Here is a 7,020-nt window from a genome sequence, read left to right on the forward strand (position 1 = left end):
CAACCATTTCTGTACATCATCCAACTCAGACATAATTGTGTGTTTTTTAAGAGAAGAAACTTACATTTGCATATCAAACAAAAGCTCATCTCCTGTGAAAACAAGTGTACTTGAAATAAAAACTGTACTTGCAAATAATGTAATATGAATTAAATAAAAGGCCACTATTTTGACCTAGAAACTTGCCATTCATTAAACTGGTTGGTGAATTTGTAATGTAAGAAATAAAAACTGTACTTGCAAATAATGTAATATGAATTAATGCAAACTCAATGTGGTGTTCACAGATGTAGTATGAGGAACTAAGATAAGCATCATTTAAATAGATAAAACAACATATGTTTTCTGAAATGGTTGAAAAGCCTCTTTCACCAGTAGGGTTTTCCTCCTGTAATGTTTCCTGCTTTTGTGGATATGATGTTACTCCAGGTCAAGTCATGACGTTTAATTTATAAAGTGTTTAATTTCTGCTTTTCTGTTAAACCATTATCTGGAATTGTTTTGCTCTGTGACCCATTTCGTTAGATTTAGATAATGATCCCACTACTTTCAGTAACTTGTGTATGTACATTTATATTCAGTGGTAGAAGAAGCATGTCATTGTCTACAGTTCTCAAAGATATACTTAGATAGAGGGCACGCTTTCTAACCACAAGGCCAAAAGTCCCTGTCTAAAACTCCAGAAGTCATATAGCACTACAGTGCTACATAATACAGCACTGTTTTATCACCTCATAAACCTGTCAGGCAGATCTCATGTAGCACTGTCACAGTAACACAGTGGAGTGTTCTTGTTCACTCAACAACTCAGGCAATCATATTTAGAGATTTCTTAATATTTAAAGGTTTTATGTTGACCCTGTAAAGCCTGGCATATGAGGTAATAGTTAGAAAAATCGATTTTTGAAAATTAGTTAAAAAAAAATCAAAAGTTTATTGAACCTTGAAACAGTTTGTTATAGTTAACAGTTCACACACACACGTTTACTTAGCTGTCTAAATGGGGACATTCCATAGGTGTAATGGTTTTTATACTGTACAGACCGTATATTCTGTCACCCTACACCTAAACCTACCCCTTACAGAAAACTTTCTGCATTTTTACAATTTTAAACACACACTGACATACCTGTTGTCTGCTGCAATGCAGTGCTCTTTCATCAAATTTTATTTTCTTTGCTTTTAATGTAATTTTAATATGTTTTTAATATTTCTATAATGCATTATACTGAGCCTTTTACAAGATAAATGCATGTTTTACCTTAAAACTCGTAGTTTAATACCATGTTGTTGACAAGACTGATATGCATTTCCCGATATGTATTTGCCTTGCAAATCAGGTATGGGTTGTAGTAGTCGGCCCACAATAAAGTTATTGTGAAAAAGCATTTGAATAGGACAACATTTAGAAAACAAACATCAAACATATTTTCCACATCAGTACTTTCAAAACAAGGTAACACTAAAATAAAATTCAATTTATTAACATTAGTTAACATGAACTTACAATGAATATATATATATATATATATATATATATATATATATATATATATATATATATATATATATATATATATATATATATATATATATATGATGATTTATATTTTTATGACATGACATGTAATTCATAAATGCTGTAATAAATGTATTGCTTGTTGTTAGTCAATGTCAGCTAATGCATTAATGGAACCTTTTTTTCTGAAGCCAAAATGTTTACCAAAAGTTTTAGCTTAATTTTGGCAATCCATGAAACTTAAACACAAACCAAGCACCAAACAAACAATCCGCAGCTCACTGCTTCCTTGAGAACAAACTGTCACATTGTAAACGATGATGGGTTCTCATGGTTCTGTCCAGCAATGGTTTTGTTTGCTGATATGTACAGCTCAGAGGTCTGCTGAGAGGAGCGTCTCGAAATGTACCGTTTCCCCAGGCACCGCAAGTCTTGGAAGATCTGAAAAAAGTGGCTCCTGAATTTAACCCCGACGAAGGCATACAGAATGGGATTTAAGCAACAGTGAAGGTAGGCCACACTCTTGCTGATGGACAAAGTCATCAGAGTCGCCTGTACTTCCTCGCAGGCTCTCTCACTGAACCGTTTACTGGTGTGGACGAGAAGCGCAACGTTGTAAGGCAGATGGCAAAGGACAAACACAAAGACCACGGCTAGGACCACGCGGATCGCCTTGTGCTTCTGGAAGTTTTGAGCTTTGAGTAGAGTCACCATTGTGCATGAGTAGCAGAATATCATGACCATCAACGGCACCAAGAACCCGAGGACCATCTGCATGCTCGGAATCAGGATCTTCATGAGTCTGGCAAGGTTGTGCTCATCAAAGTTCAGGATGCATTCCTTGTTTTAATAATGGTATTGTAACTTGCCATTCATTAAACTGAACTTTACAGTTTTTCCAGTCGTGATGAAAATGAGACGGCTGTACACCTGAGCTTGCGATCGAATTCGAACCGATCGTCTGGCTTGCACGATGGCAATGTAGCGGTCGCCGCTGATGCAGGCCAGCAGGAGCGTGCTGCTGTACACGTTGATGCTGTAGGCTGCTCTCAGAAGCTTACAAGCCCAATTGCCCATGCTCCAGTCGTGCTGTTCGTTGTAGATGATCAGTGGAAGGGCGATGACGAAGAGCAGATCCGCCAGCGCCACATTAACCAGGTAGATATCAGTCATGGTTTTTGCTTTCTTGTAAAAGGAGTACGTTAGGAGGACCAAAATGTTGCCCAGCAGGCCAAGTGTGCAAATTATAGAGTAGATGAATGCTGGGATGTTCACTTGCTGTTCTTTGAACTGTGCCAGGTTACAAGGTGGCGCATCATCTTCAACATACTCATAAGTATCATTTGTGTAATCATCCAACTCATACATAATTGTATGACTGACCTTGAAAGAAAAGAGAGATGGAAAGAATTAAAAATCTGAAAATCTAAAAGGAAAACAACTACACAATACTTCCAATGTTTTTTAAGAGAAGAAACATTACATTTGCATATCAAACAAAAGCTCATCTCCTGTGAAAACAAGTGTACTTGAAATAAAAACTGTACTTGCAAATGATGTAATATGAATTAAATAAAAGGCCACTATTACTTTCATGACTGTGTGTCTTTCAAAAAGTGCACTTTGTAACAATGTCAAATTCAAAGTTCTACTTTACAGAACATTTTAATTCACTATGTTTTAATCATTTTTTGTCATGCTTTTAAGTACACTTATTTTGATGTTGTTGGCTAATAAAATACAATTCAATTTCATATAATGTCAATGGAAATTCAATTTAGTAACCATTTTAACCATATTTTAAAGAAAACTTTTAACATGTACTGAAGTCCTACTTAGTTTAGAACAAATCACTCTATAAAGTTCAGCTAATTTAATTTAATGTAAAGTATAATACATTTTAATTTAGTGGAAATTGACGTGCATCAATGTGCAAATTGTCAGAAAACATTACAGTTAGTTTGCACTATTAGTATACTCTTTTCACAGTCATCTTTATGAAAAATGAGAGGCGTTTGTGTCCTTGTTTCAGCAGTTTACTGTACTCACTGCAAAACTACCCTACACAGTACTGCAGGTGTATTTCTGCACATTTAAAAGTCTGACTGCATTTATTTATTTTAAGGAAAAAAAAAGTTTAGATAATGATCAGTCCAACTCGTTAATTAAAATAATAATAAATGGAAAATAAAAAGTTTGTTTTCTTTTAAGAAAGCCATGCTCAGGCACAATTTATGTCCAACAATATTAAAGCATAAAAATAAAAATAAAAATCAGTAAATTTTATAGATTTAAATGCACTGACACAAACGGATGAGAACAAAACTTGAACTTAACTCAGCTGAATAATGACAATTTTGTCTTCTGTAGGACTGCTTATAGTGCAAATTAATTCATTCCATAACTGATTAATTTTACAACATTATTACAAAGTTATTTTCCTGTTTATTCCTGTAATAATCTGTAATGTGTACAGTGCTATAGAAATAAATGTCACTTGACATAATTCTAACATTCAGGCGGCTATGTCAAAACTATGACAAATAAAAACACATTTTCCCCCACAGTCTATTGCAAACGAATGCACTTTGATCAAATTAATATATGTATTTAAAATACTGTACCTCAAAGTGGCCTCTTATTTAAAGTCCTGACTCTTTCTCTAACTGATTAGAGAGGAATATTTCCACAGTTCACATGTGATGCACCTGTTTCAGTGTGGAGTTCCTATGACTGTGTTCTTCTATGCTCCTATAGACCAGCCCACATGTGAGATCATGCTGTAGGTGCTGTCACAAATACAGTGTTGATACGTCTCTGTTGTTCTGCTATCTGATGAGACTTCTTCTTTGATCCCCTTTTTGTCCTGCCACACCGATGAGAACGCAAATTTGGCTTTTTACTACCTACAGGAAAAGCTTTGATCTCTTAAATATATATATATATATATATAAATCAAAGTTGAAGAGACTGTTCTTTTAAAAACAAGTAGACTAGACATGGATCAGCTGACATCAACAAACAAAAACTGAGAAGTATACAGAGGAACAGAGAGAATTGATGCATTGTCTTGTGACACTGTCACACAGGACACTTGTTTTAATCCAATCAATATGTATTATGATGGTTTTATGATTTGCATGATGTCATGCAATTTTATTCTTCTTTCCTATTTCAATGTGTGTATGCCTTTAAATAAGCCTGGGCCTGCCTGTCATGTGAGTGATCACTGATCACATGACAGGAAAGTGGAAATGGACAATATTGGATTGTATATACACTGTTGGACCAGAGGGAGATGAGGGGGTTTGTATAACTTACTTTTGGAGAATGCGTAATGGTCAGCTTGGATCACGTGTGCCTTAATAACCAATCACATTTCAGCCTTGACCATTTACGGATATCATAGGAATGAATGGGAAATGCCGTAAGTTGAATCCCTGTCACAAAAAGTCAGTGACTTCTCTTATAAAACGGCATTTTTTTTTCGTGGTAAAGTCTAAAAGTAGTTCAATCCAAAAGTATTGTTTAGTGTAAAACATGTTTAAGATTAGCAGATAGGCTGTCGATTCATTAAATGATGAGCTGTTTCCTCTAAAAAGCTGTTTATTCCGCGTAGTGAAGCCTCTCCTCCATTGACATACATTCAATAAAAACTGCCTCTGGTCTCTTTTTCGTTTGCATTACCCGTTACACTTGTTTAGCTAATGGTTGCAGGCTTGCCTTCTAGTGGCTTTGGTTGGACACTTGCATTTGAGACTATCAACATTCTGGGAGTTATTCAAACTGTTTTAGGGTATGGCGTTATGGACTCTATGTTTTTAACTGCCTGAGGTTTCCTGTTTTTATTGTAATGTTTTAAGTCTAATGTGAATATTGAAAATATACATTTGAGTTTCACTTTAAAATTGTCTGTACCATCTTTTTAAACACTCCAAGCTATCACACAGTATAATCTGACCTCATTCTAATTCATGTATATTCGACCGATAGGGCCAAACTTTACAGTCTTTCTGACTGTTCGTATCTCTTAGTAAAACTTTGTGTTGTTTTTGTTGTTGTTTACTTGGTTTTTAAAAATATTCTGTACAACTTTTCATTCCCTTAAGTGTGGGTGTGATGAACAAATACAATATAATACAAATACAATAATTCCTCATACCCTGCATGTTTACAACTTACTCTGATTTGACAGTCCTCCTTTTAAAGTTACAAAGCTTTAACATTATGAAACCAAAGTGCAAATGTAAATAGTAAGTAATAAATAAATACATTCATACATTCATGCATGCATGAAAGAATGAATAATAGATATACTGAAAGTTATTTCTGCAGAAATTCTTTTTGGTTATCTTTTGTTAATGAAGCCCAGTGACTGTTGTTAAATACAAAGAGTTCCAGTTTTATGACAATACCAGGGTAAATTGTTAGGGCACCAGTTTGATCAGCTTAGTGTTTATGTTGTGTCCTCTGTCTGGATCACAGGGCTGATGCATGGTGTTTGTGTTGTTTTACTACTATGACAGTAAAAGGGTTTGTCCCAAATGTGGCCTCAAGCTGGTGGATCACAGGGCTGATGCACATTAGTGTCTCACCCGAGCTGGGACATGTGTTGCAATGACCTGTTCCAGCTTGTTTGGTAAGAACCAGATTGAATCTTTGCTCATGACATCACAGTAGGCTGCAGTTCCTCTAACGGCCACTGGTGTCAGTAACGGTTAGAAATTTCAGAACCTACGCAATGCTCCTTTAAGGCTGAGAATTGGCACCAATAATAAAACCTGTTTTGGCCCAGTTCAGGGACAGTTCAGGGTGATTAACTGGCTGAGATTCGGCCCGGTTTTGGGCCCATGGGTGGCCCTTGTCTGTAATCCAGTTCTGGGCCACTTCAAGGCCGTCATTCTTTGCGGCACTTGGACCGAGGGAAAAGTGATTGTGTGGCCCGGATCTGGGCCAGAAGACATTTGCTATGTGGGTATTGTTACCCTGTCCCTCTTTTTACCTTGTTATCTCATTAGGGCTCACACCTGTTTTAGTTTGTTCATCACCCTTTGTATTCCCCTCATTTTTTTTTTTTTTTTCCTGTGCCAGATTGAATTTTTGTTCTGACAGTTAATAAGAAACTTGTCTGCAGTGACTTTGTCTTGTTTTCCTGCCTATTATCCAAATTTTGAGATTTTAATTGAATTCTTTATTTTATTTTATTTTTATATTTTCTCCCTGTTGTACTAGACTCTTGCTTTTGAGCTCTTGCCTGGTTAGTTTATTTTTATTTTTTTTATTATTATTTTTTATTCCTGCAACTGAATTAAGTTTACCATCCTAAGTCAATTAATAACATTTAGGCTTATTTATAACAATACTTGGAAAAAAGCTAGAATTGAGTCCACATTATACAGTTGCATCGTAATGAGCAATGCGTGTTCATATCAGTGTGTGTATATGCTTGTGTAGGCGTTTATTTAATCATGTTATGATGCCAACTTCTGATATGCAAATTG

The 7,020-nt window shown here is 35.5% G+C and overlaps 1 pseudogene; it reads right to left on the reverse strand.

The window, feature by feature from the left end:
- Positions 1-1,614: 1,614 nt before the first annotated feature.
- On the reverse strand, positions 1,615-4,352 carry LOC109107326 (annotated as a pseudogene).
- Positions 4,353-7,020: the final 2,668 nt, after the last annotated feature.

The sequence above is a fragment of the Cyprinus carpio genome, chromosome B17 (genome assembly GCF_018340385.1).
Source record: "Cyprinus carpio isolate SPL01 chromosome B17, ASM1834038v1, whole genome shotgun sequence".
NCBI lineage: Eukaryota > Metazoa > Chordata > Actinopteri > Cypriniformes > Cyprinidae > Cyprinus > Cyprinus carpio.